Here is an 18,635-nt window from a genome sequence, read left to right as displayed (position 1 = left end):
AATTCAACATCCATTTATGATAAAAAAAAAAAAACTCTCAACACAGTGTATATAGAAGGAATGTACCTCAACATAATAAAGGCCATGTATGACAAACTCACAGCTAACACCATATTCAATGGTCAAAAGCTAAATAAAAGCTTTTTGTCGAAGATCAAGAACAAAGACAAGAATGCTAATTCTCACCACTTTTATCCACCATAGTATTGAAAGTCCTAGTCACAAAATTAGGGGGAAAAAAAAGGAATAGGCATCCAAATTGGAAAGGAAGAAATAAAGCTGTCATTATTTGAAGAAGACATGATACTATATATTAAAAACCCTAACGACTCTATAGAGAAACGATTAGAACTGAGAAATGAACTCAGCAAAGACACAGATACAAAATTAATATACAGAATTATTATTGAATAATTATTGCACAAACAATGAGCTATCAGGAAGAGAAATTAAGAAAATAATCCCATTTATAATTGCATAAAATACCTAGGAATAAAGTTAACCAAGGATGTGAAAGGACTGTACTCTGAAAACTATAAGGAAGTAGTTAAAGAAATTGAAGATGACACAAAGACAGGCTTACCTTGGAGATATTGCAAATTTGGTTCCAGATACCACAATAAAGCAAATATCACAATAAAGCTAGTCAAATGAGTTTTTGGATTCCCATTCTCAATGCATTTAAAAGTAAGTTTATACTACAGTGTAATCTATAAAGTGTACAGTAGTATTATGCCTAAAAAAGCAATGTACTTATTTTAATAAAAAATATTTTATCATGGCACCTGGGTGGCTCAGTCAGTTGAATGTCTGACTCTTGGTTTCAGCTCAGGTCATGATCTCAGGATCATGGGATTGAGCCCCATATTAAGCTCCATGCTCAGCGTGAAGTCTGCTTGAGATTCTCTCTGTTCCTCTCCCTCTGTCTCTCCCCCTCCTCTCCCTCTCTCCCTCAAATTAATAAATCTTTAAAAAATATTTTACCACTAAAAATGCTAACCATCATCTGAGCTTTCAGCAAATTGTAATTACTGATCATAAACCATCATAACAAATACAATAAGAAGAAAAGTTTGAAATATTGCAAGAATTACAAAAATGTGACACAGAGACATGAAAGAAGCAAATGCTATTGGGAAAATGGTGCTGATGAACTCACTCAATACAGAGTTTGCCACAAACCTTCAACTTTTAAAAAACACAATTATATGGGAAGTGCAAAATGATAAAGTCAATAAAATGAGGTATGCCTATAAATAGAAAAATAGTCCATGTCCATGGATTGGAAAATTTTACATCATTAAAATGTCCATACTACCCAAAGCAATCTACAGATTTGGTGCAATCTCCATCAAAATATGAATGGCATATTTTCACAGAACTAGAACAAAGAATCCTAAAATTAATATAGAACTACAAAGACCCCTAATAGCTAAAGCGATTTTGAGAAAGAAGAACAGAGCTAGAGGTATTACATATCTTAGTTTCAAACTATATCACAAAAAAATGTAGTAACCAAAAGGCTATGATACTGACACAAAAATAGATACATAGATAAAAGAGCTCAGAAATAAATCCATACATATATGGTCAATTCATCTATGACAAAGGAGGCAACAGTATGCAATGGGGAAGACAGTCTCTTCAATAAACGGTTCTGGGAAAATTGAACAGCTGCATGCTGAAGAATGAAACTGGACCATTCTCTTATACCATATGCAAAAACACATTCAAAATGGATTAAAGACTTGGAATGCAGGACCTGAAACCATAAAACTCCCATAAGAAAGCATAGGCAATAATTTTTTTGACATCAGTCTTAACAATATATTTTGGATCAGTCTCCTCAGACAAGATCAATAAAAGCTAAAATAAACAAATCACATCAACCTAAAGCTTTTGTACAGTGAAGAAAATAATCAACAAAATGAAAAGGAGAAATAGTGATTGGGGAAGATATTGCATATCACACATGCAGTAAGGGACTGGTATCTAAAATATAAAGAACTTACACAACCAAATAACCTGATTGATTGATTGATTGATTGATTGATGAGAGCGAGATGGGGGAGACAGAGATAGAGGAAGAGGAAGAATCTCCAGCAGTCTCTCCCTGAGTGCGGAGCCAGACATGGAGCTCTTCCTCACAATCCTCAGATCATGATTTGAGCTGAAAAGAAGAGTCAAACACCTAATGACTAAGGGAACCAGGTGCCCCTAAACAACCTGATTTAAAAATGGGCAGAGAACTTGAATTATTTTTCTAAGTAAGACATACAAAGGCCAAGAGGCGCATGAAAATATGTTCAACATCATCAATCAACAGGGAAATGCAAAAACCGCAATGAGATATCATGTCACATCTGTTAGAATGGCTAAAATGAGAAAGACAAGAAATCACAAGTGTCGGCAAGGACATAGAGAAAAGGGAAGCCTTGTACAGTTGTACAGGTGGTAATATAAATTGGTCAAGCCTTTATGGAAAATAGTACGGAGGTTCTCAAAACATTAAAAATAGAATGACTAGATAGATCCAGCAACTCCACTTCTGGGCATTTATCCAAAGAAAACAAAAATACCAATTGAGGAGATATATGCACTCCTGTTTTAATTTCAGCATTATTTACAATAGCCAGAATATGGAAGTAACCTAAGTGTCTATGAATAGATGAATGGGTAAGATATATATATATATTTACACACATACACATACACAGAGGCAACAAAATATTACTCAGCTATAAAAAAAGAATGAAATCTTGCCATTTGCAACACATGGCTGGACTATAGGTTATGATGTGAAGTAAGAGAAGTCAAACAGTGAGAGGCAAACACCATATGATTTCACTTGTATGTGGAATCAAAGAAAAAAATGAACAAGCAGAACAAAACAGTCTCATAGATATAGGAAACTGTTGCTTAGCAGAGTGGGGATGGGGTTAGGTTGCAGGCAAAATAGGTGAAGGGGATTAAGAGGTACAAACTCCCATTTATAAAATAAATAAGTTAAGGAATACAATGTATAGCATAGGGAATATAGTCAATAATATTGTAATAGGTTTTTATGGTGACAGGAGGTGACTACATTTATAAAGATCACTTGAAATATATAAAAGATCAAATCACCACAGTGTGTGACTAAACTAATAGAATACTGTATGTCAACTATACTTTAATTAAAAAAAGAAAAGAAATAAATGTAGAAGAAAGGGGAACCACACTTGAGCTGCTGTAGGTAGAAGGATGCCAGCAGGTAACAATGACTATAAAATTTCATGGCCCTGATGGTGAGGGACACTTGGAAGTTGTCCTGAAAGTACCATCATGTCATCCTACCAGACTTTAGCATCAGAAAATAAAACTGCAATCATATTAGGCCAGAAGAACTGAGGATTAGTTAGATGTCTTTTTTTTTTTCTTTTTTTTTTTTTTTTTTATGATAGTCACAGAGAGAGAGGGAGAGGTAGAGACATAGGCAGGGGGAGAAGCAGGCTCCATGCACAGGGAGCCCGACATGGGATTCGATCCCGGGTCTCCAGGATTGCACCCTGCGCCAAAGGCAGGCGCCAAACCGCTGCGCCACCCAGGGATCCCCGGTTAGATGTCTTAGAAATGAGGAAACTGAACTCTGTTGGGGAAAAATGGGGGGACACCTGGGTGGCTCAGTGGTTGTGCAGCTGCGTTTGGCCCAGGGTGTGATACTGGAGTCCTGGGATCGAGTCCCACATAGGGCTCCCTGCATGGAGCCTGTTTCTCTCTGTGTGTCTCTCGTGAATAAATAAATAAATTTTTCTTGTGAAAAAAAAATCTGTAAGAAAAAAATGGAAAAAAAAACAACTTTGCCCAATGAGGGGATCCTGGATAACATTTTTAGCTGTAAGGATCCATAATTTTCTGTGTGAATTTCAAGAGAAGTCACAGAGTATTTTACAGAAGGGTTCTCAACCAGGGTATGATTTTGTCTGCCAGGGAACATCTGGCACACTCTACAGAGTATTAGCTGTCACAACTGGCAGGTAAGGTGCTATTGACATCTTGGGAGTATAGTTTAGGAATGCTGTTAAACTTCCTGTGATGCACAGGATAGCTTCCCCACCACAAAAAAAAAAAAAAAAAAAAAAAATTCCAGCGCCAAATACCCATAGTAACAAGATGAAGAAACTGTTCTGGAGTATTATGCAAATACTCCATAATAATATTGCAAATACAATCCATAATAAAATTTGATTTCCAATTTTAATCCAAATAATTGCAAGGCTAATCTAAAGCTAGTTTGACTTTGACATTAGTCCATCATTTTAGTAGACCTACTTCTTTGAAATCTCATTTTGTCTACATCTGGAATTTCAAATGTCTAGAGTGAAGTCCTATGGAGAAAGACAAGCTTCCCAATAAAGTATGTATTAATGGAAGCAAGGCCTCCCCAGGAGTTTGGCTTATACTTACAAATGCATTCACCATTGAAAATTGAGATTTACCAAGGACAAAAGTCACTGCACAAATCAATAATCCCCTGGGGTAAAAAATGCTCAGCTCTACGTGAAGGTTCTGTTTTCACCTTAGGATTCATAATTATTTGCCATGTTGATAACCTCTGCAGGGAAGGAATAGGGGGACAAAATCTGTTGTGTCAAAAGGAGTCATAGAATTTTCTGGCTGACTAAAACAACACAGAGGTGGAAGCAGAAGTAGAAGTCTGTTTTGCTGATAGAGATAGAGGACAGGAGATTACAAAGGGCATGTCATCCTCAATAAAAGTCTAGGTGGATTAGACTTCATGGCTGTTTTCTTGAAAATGTCTTCCTGTTCTTCTTAATACTCTATTATTACTGTCAGCATGCTGGGGATAATTTTATTTTTCCTCTTTTCATTTTGCATTTTTAGCTGCAAGAAAAGACACTGTTATCATAATAATTCTGACAGGAGTATACATTTAAATACCACATTGGGGTTTACATGCATTTATATTCACAGGGCATGTCCACATATATATTTAAAGGGGTGAGTAACCTGACACTATGTTGGTTTTGCAACATTTCATTCTTTTCTGTTAATAATTTCAGGGAAAAAAAACCCTGAGATCTACTAAATACTCTGATTTGGGCTTCAAAGGCACCCAGGGATGCCTGGGTGGCTCAGCGGTTAAGCATCTGCCTTCGGCTCAGGGCATGATCCTGGAGTCCCGGGATCAAGTCCCGCAATGGGCTCCCTGCATGGATCCTGTTTCTCCCTCTGCCTATGTCTCTACCTCTCTCTCTGTGTCCCTCATGAATAAATAAATATATAAAAAAGACACTTAACAGAAAATTTAATTATGATTTCACTAAATGCTTGCTTAAGATGTACACTTTATTGTTCTACGTTCCCATAGATTTTTCAAGTCTCATCCCTTTATTAAATTAGGCCATCAGCCATACCTAAAGTAATTTTACTCAGGTAACATTTAATGATGTTACCTATGTTTTCATAAGACCACTAGAACAACCAGTTGTCAAGAAATCTTTCCCTTTGTCACCCAATATCCTTCTTCCACATTGATGTCCACCTGGTAAGTTCATCTCTGTGCTTAGCTTCAAGATTTATTTACAGGTGAATAATATGCAAGACTGGCCCAGGTTATAAAATGGTAGTTTTTCCTATTCAATTTTAAAACCCATATGTGATTATAGAATACCTGTGTAAATAGGTTTACTGAAGAAAGACAAGAAAAATGAAGAGAACAGGAAGGGAAAGGAAGGAGCTCTTAAGGATGAATTAGGAGAGCATCGCTTGTTACTGAAATACCTCTAATTGCTTGAAATTTAGGACAATTCTGAAAACTCACTTATTTTCTAAATAAGGACAATGGTGTAAAACAAAGCAGAAAAAATGGGAATTGAGAGCTGTGAAGAAAGTCACACAAAAAAATTAGTTCACAAAAGGTATAATCTCCAGAGTATAAGTTGATGAGGATGCAAAGAAAGCATGTTGAGCTCATATTCTGTAAGAGATACTTAATTGGTTTAAGGAAAAAATGAAATTCAGTGGAAACTTCTCTAATCTTGACCCAAAAAAGGTGTTGGGGTAGGTAGGAGAGCTCATTAACAGAATTGCAAGGAGCTTGAGTAAAGAGTGAACCAATGTTGAGGAAAAATGTTAATATTAATGAAGTCAGACGCAATTTTAGTGTTTTAAAATGTTTTTCATTCCTTCATATTTTCAAATCAGTTCATTATTTATTAACCACTATAAAAAGATGTATTTCAGGATCATAAATACATGATTTGATCCTACTTCTCCCTCTGCCTTTGTCTCTGCCTCTCTCTCTGTGTCCCTCATGAATAAATAAATATATAAAAAATACACAACAGAAAATTTAATTATGATTAACCTGATAATATCTTAATCATTGCTTTGAATTATGTCCAAAACCTGATTTCACCTTAATTATTCAAGCATCTATGTTGCAATCACAGCTCAGAATCGTGTCACCATGTCACTTTGTAATGTTCCTAACTGAATTTTCATAATCAGGCCATGTCAAATTTCTTACAACATAAATTATTATCACTCATGAGGTTTTTTACCCAAAGCTCTAAATTGGGGATTCAAAATGGATGGTGACTTCACCATGTAATCCAAGATGATTTCTTCAATTCCTTGAGCCACTTTGAATTTACAGTCAAACTCAGTGTCTGAGATAACTATCTTACCAGGTACCTATTACTATCTTACTTCCTGCTTCCTTGAGTCTTCTCAGATTTACTCTTGTTATATTTAAGCGTCCAAACTGCCTCATATAGAAAGTAAGTAAAATAAATGCTGTTTGATATTTTCAAGGAAGCAACTGTACTCAGATTAACATGCCTAAGTGATGAATAAATCAGACATAATCAATATTTCCATTCATATTGATGCAAATGAGTTATGCAGATTAATAAACCCACAGGTTCAGGATTCAAAAGAAATGGGTGACACTTAAAAATATAATGCCCCAAAAGTCTAGAAACATCAGTAGTAATTGAAATGATGACCCAAAGCAATAATATTTTAATTATCTGGACTTGTATTATTTCCTTCTGCACAAAACATTAAAACTCAAACTAGGTAAGCATGGGAAGCCTAGTGAAAAATTCATGCGCTGCTTAAATTATTTTGCAGGACAGTGGATTCTAAACTGTATTTGCAAGTTTCTACATGTTCACATACAGTAGGATTTCACAGACTCAACTACTTGATTGTGAAAGACATACCTCCATCAGCAAAAGCCTATATATTGTAAAGATACTTAAATGAGTGCACCCAAGTATATATAGTAACTACAACCAGAATAACAATGAGCTGTCTTTTAGAAGTCCCAAAGGAAACCTATTTTTAATGATGAGGAGAGAAAGATTTGCTATTAGCATATTCATTATGTGTATGCAAATCGATGATTCCAACAGCTGCTTAAGAGTGTTAAAAAACAATTTGTTCTATTAAGCAGTTTAAACATTCTTCTTAAAATCCTGTTTACCTGTTTAATTTGCTGAACAATGTCTTTCTTCAGAGGACTGGGGGTGGGGTGGGAAGAAAGATTCAGATTGTCTTCCCTCCTGTCATTTCTCCTCTGGTGAGATTCTTAAGCAAAAAGTGAGAGGCGGAGGCCATGGTTTAATGTTAATATTTTGGTGACTTTCTATATTCTTTAATTAAGTGCTGCAGCATTTTGCGTTTCTGGCAGGGATAAATTTTGCAGCGGTAAAGATCATTTTTCTGCACAGCGTCATCTCTTTTCTCGTCATGAATCCTCCAGTGAAGCTCAGAGTAAAAAGGTTGGAGAATGTAAAACAAAGTAAAAAAAAAAAAAAAAAAAAAAAAAAATTTTCTCAAGGCTGCCAGGGAAACAATCAACGATGACCTTCCTCCTGGCACCTGATCAGTTCAGGTCTCAAACTGCATGCTGGGAGAGTCCTGAAGGCTTCGAGGTCTGTCCCCTACTCTGGGATTGCAATTCCGAGAGCCTTTCATTTTATTCTTAAGCAAACATAAGTGAGAGTCTTGCACAGACGTCCCAGCTGTAGGCCTCAGTATTTGCTCTGCCTTCGCTCATTTCCCTGCTCCCCTCCCTGCAGGAAAACCAGGGCAAATCATCCCTTCTGCCGGTTCCTGTCAACCTATGAAAATAAGCCAGTGAAGTCTCCTTCAGGACCCTGATTTCAATCCTTGAGCCCATATCCCACACCTATTCCCTTGCTCTACCTGCAGCCCTTTGATCTAGACCAGGGCTCTCCAGACTTCACTGTTCACTTGAATCATTCAGAGGGCCTTGTCAAAATGCAGGTTTTGAATCAGGAGGATGAGACCTGCCATTCTGCATTTGTAACAACTTCCCAGGCAAGGCAGCTGGTTGCTGGACCCCACCCAAGCAGCAAAGGGGTCAAAGCTGAACATCAAGTCCCTGATTTTACCTCTAGGCGCAGTAATGAGAACAGTAAAAATACTACTAGCAGCTAACACATATGTGAACTACATATCTAACACTGAATTTGCTATTTTCTCCTCAAATGTGGCAATCAGAGGTAAAAACAGATGAAATAATACTACAAAACCCACACAACTAAGGACGGGGTCAAGATGCAAACAGAAGCAGTCCAGCCACAGATCTGCTACACTGTGGATCCAGACATGCCCAAATGGGAGACTTTCTGGCTTTCCTTTCAGCCTCTGGGCTTCAGCTTTCAGGCAGGTTTTCTGTTTCCCTTGTGCTTTGGGACCTACCATCAGCTAGTTCCATGGCAAAAGGTATCTATTCGGGTTTCCGGAACTACTGCACCAACTACTCCAAGGAGATGAGGAAATAACAAAGAAGAAAAGTTTCAGATTCACTTCGGTTTAGACTGAGACATTTTGTAAACTTTAAGAATCCCAAACATGTACTTTCACCAGCACTAATCAGACATAAATGACCTAAAGGTAATCAACAACCTCGTGGTTTCTGCCCTAAAGCTACATCCAATAAGTCTGGGATTTATTGGATGATGTACCGTAGGATCCCAACATGTCCAGTTGCCGGCAGAGTCCTTTAATGGCATTGACAGTTGTGAGGGCCCAAGAGAAGACACTAGCAGAATGATTATGTCACCTAATCTGTGTTATTAAAGGAGTCATCAGTGATACTTAGGTGGACAGGATGACCTATGGCAGATGCATAAATACCGTGACACAAGAGTAAATAGCACTGGTCAACAGTCACCAAGACACAGAGGATGTACATCCTATCACATCCACTTGTGATCAGGCTGGGGAGGCCAATGTCCATGGTCTAAATGCTGATGCTAGGATGTAGATTGAAGCTATACAATGCAGAGACTGTATTCTTTTTTAAAGAAATCATAACTAAGGAATACTAACACTTGCCCCATAAGATACTCTGTGATCCTGAGTATTTCTGTGATGATGGAGGAATATCCTCCTCAAAATCTCCAGGGCAAGATACTTCAGGTACTGGCATATGTGCAACAGAGTTTTTAAGAATACTTCCTGTACAAGACCAAAGAGGTCTCTTGTTTTGGTATAAAAATAGTCAGCAAAAATGTTTCCTGCATTCTTTTTCTACAGGCCCCTCTGCCTATTGTCCCTATTCAAAACGACGATGTTTACTGTCTCACACCTGTTCCTGGCGTCTCCAGTGGAGAGCCACACTATTTTTTATGCCCAGAGAAACATGTCTGCCAATCTCAACTTTGACCAAGCTTCTCCATTGCTGGTTGAAAAGGACTGCTACCTCATGAACCTGAAGACTCGACTTTTCAGTTTGAAATTTCTATTGCCCCTGAAATTTTCCAATGGTTCATGTTCTTAAAAAAAAAAAAAAAAAAAAAAAAAAAGAATCCCAAGACTGATACTGTGTTTTGATGATATCCTAGTGTGAAAGCAATGTAGAGGGAACTGAAGGAAACAATTTAAACAGCTCACAGTGTTTCCAGCTCTCAGAAAGAAGAAAACCAAAGAGATAAAGGAGGAAGGGGAAAATGAATAGGATTTTCTAGAGCTGTTTCCTTAGACGATACTGATATTGGAACAAATCTTCTAACATATGTTCAGTTTGTTCTTTTACTCAGTAAATATTTACTGAAGACACTCCCCATAAGGGACAGTTTCAGGTGCTAAGGATACTGCAATGAACAAGGCAGACATGATTCTTGCCCTCAGAATATGTACAGAATAGCAATTCATGCAACCTATCTTCAATGTATGATGAAACCACTTCAAATTTTCTTTTAAGTCAATTTAGTTTTTTGTAGAATTTTTCTTTTCTGCCACCATTTTCTTTTCTGAGAAGTTGTTCTGTAGATCCAAAAGTCTAGCAAATATTGAATAGTACATTTGCATGAAAGCATTCTTATTAAACCTATCCTATGGGGGGTTGGTAATTAGCAGAGAAACAGGCTGGGAATCCTTGAATTTGGCAAGGCAGAATTAGAATGGAAAAGCCAAAAATAGAAAATGGGCCAAAGTTATATATTTAAAACAAGAGCAACAATAAAGGCTAATTATAGCATATTATATACAATATTTTTAACTCCCATAACAACCCTTGTGCAAGTACATTTATTAAAACCACTTTTCCAGCAATACAAAATGATACTTAGAGAGGGTGAACAATTTGCCCATGGTAGTAAAACAAAAGCCAAGGCCTAGATCAAACCTAAGGGATCTAGGCCAAAGACAAAGCTCTCAAATGTCATGATATGCCAGCCTCTCAGAACCTGGCCTGTGGTGAGAGAAAAATAGAACATGGGACAAAGTCATCTCTAAGCCAATTAAAAGAAGATGCCAAATTCAAGAATGATTGAGGATAATAAATCAAATATGAAAAGCTCATTTAAAATTATAGATGATGGGGGTTGGAAAAGCAGTGAGATGAATAGCAAGCCAAAAGGTCCAGACAAACTTTCTTGGTTCACATTCTCTGATAGGGTCCCTTCAGAAATCTATGGTGTCAACCTTGAGCGTGTGCTCCAAATAATCTCCAAAGCTGTGCATTTCTGCCCCAGCATCTAATAATTCCATAATTTCTTACCACAAATGTTTGGCTGTTTGATAGTGTCACGGACCTTAGTCACAAAGTACTTTAGCACTGTGGTAGCCACCACTTTTCCCACAAGGTCACCTACCAAATACAGTGGAACACAAACGGACTTTTCTGTTGTGAAAGTTGAGAGGGTCCCTGATACACTCTACAATTGTTTTTTAAATCTCTACCAATCATCAGTCTATAATAATGGGTTGGCAGGATTCCTCCTTTTTTTTAATATAATTTATTTTTTATTGGTGTTCAATTTTCCAACATATAGAATAACACCCAGTGCTCAACCCATCAAGTGCCCACCTCAGTGCCCGTCACCCAGTCACCCCCACCCCCCGCCCACCTCCCCTTCCACCACCCCTAGTTCGTTTCCCAGAGTTAGGAGCCTTTCATGTTCTGTCTCCCTTTCTGATATTTCCACTAATTTTCTCTCATCCTTAATTATGTGACAGCATGTGTAGGTCTGAGGACTTTCCCAGGTAATTTGGATACAGCAATTGTCCATGAACTTGGGAGAGAAATATAACCCTAAATCATTTAGGGCACTTCCTCTAGCAACTTTAATACACAGATACCTCCCTGATATCTTTTTTGGTTGAGCAAATTATATAGATAACTGTTTGGGATTTCAGAGAAGACTTAAATTATCTGTGGAATGGGTGACCAATAGTGGAATTTACTGAGAAATTCAGGAAAATTTATAAAGCATCAACATGAGTTATCTGTCTATAAGGATGCCTGCCATAGAAGAATCACATCATTCCAGAAAACATTATCCTGGTCATATTAGATGCTGCATATCCAGAAAGAGACCACACAAAAACATTGACAGACAACAAGGTTCTCTCATTAGAAATTTAATTAACCCCATTTTTCTGATTCCAAACCCCTTACTCTCAGCCTTTATATTGGACTGAACAGTCTGATCTGACAAAGTGAGAAATCTAGGCTATATCCTATAGATATAAGTGAGTAAGCAGTATTTTAAAATAAAGGATAAAATGATGGACCTGAGGGGCACCTGGGTTGTTCAGTGGTTGAGCATCTGCCTTTAGCTCAGGTCATAATCTCAGGGTCCTGGGATTGAGCCCCACATCAGGCTCCCCGGAGGGAGCCTGGTTCTCCCTCTGCCTAGGTTTCTGCCTCTCTCTCTCTCTGTCTCTCATGAATAAATAAATAAATAAAATATTTTTTAAAAAACGATGGAGTTGATCTTAAGTAAATGTGTAACTCTAGAAGTGGAGAAGATCGCTGAAGGGGAGAAGGGAACAGAGACAAGATTTGGACAATTGCAAAGATACAATATCTATAGTTGTTTTATAGTTTAGGTTTTCCTACCAGTTTGTTCTCAGCCCAAGTCCTTCTCTACCTAGACTCCTGAAAACTCTGTCTTTTCATCACTTTCAACCAGTTTCTACCTAGCCTCAGATCAGCCTGTCAACATTCTCCCCATCACTCAGATGCAGGTCTTTCTTCTGGTGGTCTAGCCTTAGGGCAAAGGGCAACCATACTCTTATCAGGTATTGCAGTTATCATGGCTGTATAACACGCTATGTCAAATCTGTTATCCCTCATGATTCTGTGGGTCAGGAATGTGGGCAGGGCTTGGCTAGCCATTCTGTTCCTTGGAATACTGACAGGGGTCACTCAGGAGGTGGTTATGTTGGTCTGGAGGATCCAAAATGGTTTCACGTACTGAATGTGTGCCTTGGCAAGGATGGCTGGAAGACTGGACTCAGCTAGGACTACTGGCAGGCACCTCTAATGTGGCTTTTCCAACATGGCACTTCTCCTGGCCATACGTCTACCACGGCAACTGGCTTTCCCCAGAACACATGTCCCATCAGACTCAGGCAGAAGCTGCATGGCCTTTGGGCGTTTTCTGATCTAGGTTTGGAAACTATGCAGTGTTACTTCTGTAATATTTTAATAGCTAAAAGTGAGTCATATGCCAGCTTAGATTTGAGGGAAAAAGAAATAGATAACATCTTTTGATGGGTGATTGGCAAGGTCACATTGTACAAGAGCTAGTGAGATGGCAGATAATATTGTGACTGCCTTTGGAAAATACCTTCTGCCACAAAAACAAAGAATTGAAGCCAGACAGACCTGAGTTCAAATCCTACCTCTTCTTCCTCATTGTACAACTCTTAGAAAGTTACATAATATAACAGTTTTTGTCTTGTTCTATGAAGCAGTATTTAGAAAATGCTATTTCTTGTAGTCAGAATATAGAAATAAATGAGAAAATATATACAAAGCAGCCTGACTGTAGTAAATGCTCAAATGTGCATATTTTTCACTCCTCCCTCCAGAGCCTGTAACACTGCAAGCCACAATCCTAAATAATTCTTAGAGAACAGAAGTCTTCACTGCTTTCATACATCTACTAATTCTTAATAGCTGATTCATTTCTACTCCTTTCTCTTTTTTTATTTCACTTTCTTTTTCTACACATTGTTTACAGCACCTCATCACCCAGAATGGTGACAAATGGATCATTCACTACAAATCAGCCCACTTAAACACATCCATTTCCTCAGAATATTATCAGTAATCTTGGGCCAATGGGAAAAAATAATATTCAAAAGCTTATCTACAGAATAAGGAATCTATTTATCCCCTGACAAGGAGCAAAACTGCAGATCAACCCCTGTCTAACTCATCACAAATTCTAAATATACAGGTGCATATTCCAAAAGTATATATAATGACATTAATTTGTGGTAAAATGACAAATTCCACTTTTATTACTGAATGTAGGGGCACCCGGGTGGCTCAGTGGTTGCACATCTGCCTTTGGCTCAGGCTGTGATCCTGGGTCCTGGGATCGAGTCCGCATCGGGCTCCATGCAGGGAGCCTGCTTCTCCCTCTGCCTATGTCTCTACTTTTCTCTGTGAATGTAATAATTGAATTAGAGTGTAAGATTCTATATAAAATTTCAAATGCAGGCCTTAAAAAGCACTGACAGTAAACTTGTCAGTGTAGGTCTATGAATCGTTTACAATAAGAGAACCATACTTACTCATTTCTATTGTATACTGACAAAGTGCTTTAATTCTTCCTCCCTTCCAATCTTTCTTCTTTCTTTCACTTTTCTTGCTTGTGACCATACGCCTCATTGTTAACAGTGTATTTGTATTCACTCATTCTCTAGAGCGCATAAAATTATGATGAAACACAAAATCTGGGCCAGCCCAACATGGGGCAACCCTAGACTGATTTTTTTCTTTTATTTGAATAAGAAAGCAAGGAGCGCTGATGGAAGTAGGTCTCCTGTAGCTCAGCTCTCTAAATGTTCTGCAACATGGTAGGAAACCTGAGTAAAATGATGCAGATCAATACAACCGTCCTAGGAAGGTGTTGTGATGTTTTCCTGCTGTCACCCATGAAACAAGCTTAAGATCATTGATGATTCTTTGTGCTGGAGGCACGAAGCTGCATTCAGTTACTTTGAAGAAACCATAGAAAACCCGCTAGGACAGTGGGCCTGAGATATCTTGAGCCTCATTCTTCACAAAACAGCATGGGCTCTGAACACCAATCAGATCAAAAGATGACTTCCCCAGTGGGGAGTCTCAAGCCCAGAAATGCTCAATGCAAACACGAATAACACCGAACAGTGCTCTCTGGGGCACAGGCCACGAAGAGTCACATAAACATACACAGCCTCCGTCATCTTTGCCTTTTTCTTCTAAGAGAGGCAAAGATAACCACGCTACTTTCAATGGCTTGTCTGCATTTTGTCCCATCAGAGTGTGCTGGCAGTCCTGTTTGAGCTGAAATGCTGTGGCCTCAGACAGAAACCAGGAATAATTGGAAGCTAATTTACCATGGAAATCTTAATGATATTTGAAATCACAGATGAGTGCTTTAGGGAGATAACAGGAGGAACATTCAGAGCAGGCAGCAGGCACATCACCGACAATCATAGTTTCTTTCCTCATGAGCTACAACTAGCCCCCGTCATTCTCTCTACATCAGGCAGAGATCTTCTGTGCCCAAACTTTTTGCAAAAAAGATTGATGTTATTTTTTTAGACTAAGTTTATTTTAATTATGCCTGCATCTGGAAAAGGAATTTTATTGTAGTGAAAAACAGGGACACTTCTCTACCTTTTGTTCACTAGATCTGGCCTATACTCATTTGTTCACCCAGAAGTGGGTTCAAATGGCTCTCTTGTCTGCTTTTACATTTCACAGACTCATAGGTTTAGAGGGGCCTCAAGAGCTGGGCTGGTACAAACATGACCCCCTGGCAGCTTCGTTGGTTTTCGTTCCCTCACCTAACAGCATGCCACAGAGGCAGGTCTGGAACTGCTCGAGGCTATCCCGAGGAGGAGCAAAACGGAGACCAGATCCCAATCTACCTGTTTCCTCCCAGCCCACCCAGATCCTCCATCATAATGGCTCCATATTATATCCATTCAGTGTGAAATCCGGAACCATCTTTTTCTTCTTAGTTTGTTTTAATATCATATCCCAGCACTGGAAGAAGAGCAAATCACATCAACATTTGGTGTTAAACCTCAAAAATTCCTTTCATTAGCCTTTCTAAAACACTACTCTCTCCTTCTCTGCCCTTTTCTCACTCCATGAAAAAAATAAATTAGCAACAGGGGCTTCGCTTTATCATGCCAGCTTGGAAGAGGTCCAGATATGAGTTTCTGAGACAGTTTATGCTAGATGATTTCTATTTTTTTGTTAAGTAGAAGCTAAGATGCTAAAAAAAGTATTAATTGGTGATACAAAAGAGAGAATTTATTCGCCATGGCAGTATTCTCAAGTGTTTAAGTGTTTAGGCCTTGAACTTGGCCTGCCTGAATTCAAATCAGGATTCTCCTACTTCCTAGTCATTGACCAACTATTTCACCTGACTTGTCTCAGTTTCCTTATTTCTAAAATTGGGATAATAACATTGCCTTGTGGGGCTATTGAGAGCATTGAATGGGAATGTGTATAAAATCTTGTCAGAGTGATGGCACATGTGCTCAATATTTTTTTTTATTTGAAGTGAATGCACAGTGCCTTTTACTGGATATGACAAATATGTGGGCATAGTACACAGGATTTGAGAACAGAAAATGAAGCTCCTCAGTTCCTAAATACTAAGAAAATGTGTGTGTTGTAATTAAAAGGGCAAAGTGGAGAGGAGTTTAAGCAGGTGATGAATGCAAGAATGAGGCCTGACCTCCATTGTGCTCAGCCAGATACATCATGGGCCTCTGTCACATGTCACCATTGAACTGGTACCCCTAGTCTCTCCTGGAGGAGATACATGACCCACAAAAGGGACACATGAAAATACTACCCCAGAAATGCACCAAAGCCTTCAAAGGGTCAGAACCAAATCCCCTGGAACATAGTCCATTACAAGAGAAATTCTGGCCAGTCACAGACTCTCAAAGAGGGATGTTCATGCAACAGAAACTTGGTTCATTCTCCTACTTAGATTCAACACGGGGTCTCACAACCACCAAGGGCTTCCTGAAAGGGGCCTGAGATTTCACATTTCATCTACTCTCATCTGTGAAGTCAGTCTTCCAGGTGTGGCATTGTGGGAGGGGGAATGGAGCAAAGGGGTCTTCTCCTTAACTTCCCGAATGGGAGAGAGGAAGGATAAATTTTACCTTAACATTAAAGATTTTAAAAATATATCAAAGACTATCAGGGAAAATTCCTATGCAGTGATGCAAGATCTTTTTTTTTTTTTTTTTTTAATTCTTTTTTTTTTTTTTTTTTATTGGTGTTCAATTTACTAACATACAGAATAACCCCCAGTGCCCGTCACCCATTCACTCCCACAGTGATGCAAGATCTTAATCTACATTTAAGTTTCTTTGCCACTTTATCTGAGTCAAAAAAAAATTAGAAGAAAATAAAAATAACCCTTAACTTAGCATTCTTGTCTAGGCAATTAATGAGTATGCAGACACCTATAGAAGCTGACTTTGCTTTTGCCCCATCTACAAACAAGTGATTCATTTATATAATTTTTCTTTTCTATGGTGACCAAGAGGACATCATCACACTCTACCTACTAGAATATAAGCATCCAGATGTTTCTCACATTCATGCTAGCTAACAACTACAGCAGGAAAGAACAAAAGACAAATTATTTGCTCTATTTATATTTCTACTTTTAAAGCTAATCCTAAACCTACCAAACTACCTTTATTACAAGCCTTTTGAATATGAAAAATTATATTTTCCAACATTAGAGCTTGCAAACCAACATGATTGATTATTTCCAAGTGGTCATAATATTAGGGGTAAAAATAGGCTTTAATTTGACAAATAATTAGCTTTGCATTCAGAAATGGATAACGTAGCACCACGCTAAAAGACAAAAGGGCTCTTTTTTCTTTTCCTGCTGTGGATATTAGGAATACTTCTTTAGTCATATACAACAATGCACAAATCACTTATTTTATTACTTCTCCAAGAGAGAGAGTCTCAATTATTGAAAATCTCTTGAGCTAAGAATGTGCCTACTTAATTGGTAATTCAGAACTGAATCTATTTTCCTGAATGTTAAGGTTGGGAGTGCTTCTGAAGACCAAACTCCTTTTTTACCTTTCAATATCCTTCCTGATATGGCCTCTGCTTCCCTTTCCAGTCTCATACCTTACATTTCTGCTTCTTGTTTTTCCTGCTTTGCCATCTGAGCTTTGTTTTGGGTTCTGGGGACAAGTAATGCTCACTTCCACCATGAGACAAATGCACTTACTCTTTCCTTTCTAAATCAGTTACCTCCACCACAGACATCATTGATGTCTGTGAAATCTTCCCTTAGCCTCCAGACCAATGGTCTTTGTTTTATACCATTGCACAAATACATATATATATATATATATATATATATATATATATATCACTCATATTTATTTGTATCATTATTTCATTATCTCCTTCATAAAGCTTTATGAGAAAATGGATTTTGACTATTTAACATTTTATTTTAGATGAGGCATCTAACATGGTGCTTAATATACATAATAGAAAGTCAATAACTACTTGTCGAAGGAATAAATATCTTTCTTTTGGGAGGAAACCCATCAATAGTCTCACATTTTTCCAGATAGGAAGTCAACCAACCAATGCCATTCTAGGTATATCTACCTTAGCAAAAAATGAACATACTACAAATTAATATCTATTAAGTCCTGTGAAGTAATATATCATGTCCACTCAATTTCATCTTTTCTGCTAAATGTATCTTTTGTTTAATGATGCAGATTTGATGGGGACACGGGATCAGGGTTCTTAAGTAGCCTATTTCATGGCAGTACACTATAGAATTAGTTCTTCTGTAGGTTAACTTCTGTAATAATGTTACCATAAGATAGAATGTGATGCTGAGATGGATAGAGATGAACCACTTTATATATTTACTGGTTCTCATGGCACTATTTTGACTCTGAAGAATTCTTAGTGCAAAATCCAACAGAGCCCTAGGGAAAAAAAGAGGCATTCTGTCTTCTAAACCTATCTCTTCAATCCCATGGCTCCTGAAGAAACGTTTACAAGTAGTAAAAATAGTAAAAAGTAAAAACTCTTGGTCCACCATTTTTGGTAGACCTGC

At 37.9% G+C, this 18,635-nt stretch overlaps 1 long non-coding RNA gene across 1 annotated transcript in view; it reads right to left on the bottom strand.

Moving 5' to 3' along the window:
• The window catches only part of LOC144294359 (uncharacterized), a 91,118-nt gene that overhangs the window by 35,124 nt on the left and 37,359 nt on the right, over positions 1-18,635 (bottom strand). The gene's annotated exons all lie outside the window — the stretch shown is intronic.

Source organism: Canis aureus, chromosome 22 (assembly GCF_053574225.1).
Source record: "Canis aureus isolate CA01 chromosome 22, VMU_Caureus_v.1.0, whole genome shotgun sequence".
Lineage (NCBI taxonomy): Eukaryota > Metazoa > Chordata > Mammalia > Carnivora > Canidae > Canis > Canis aureus.
Note: the sequence above shows the minus strand (reverse complement) of the source record. Positions and strands in the feature narration are given on the sequence as shown.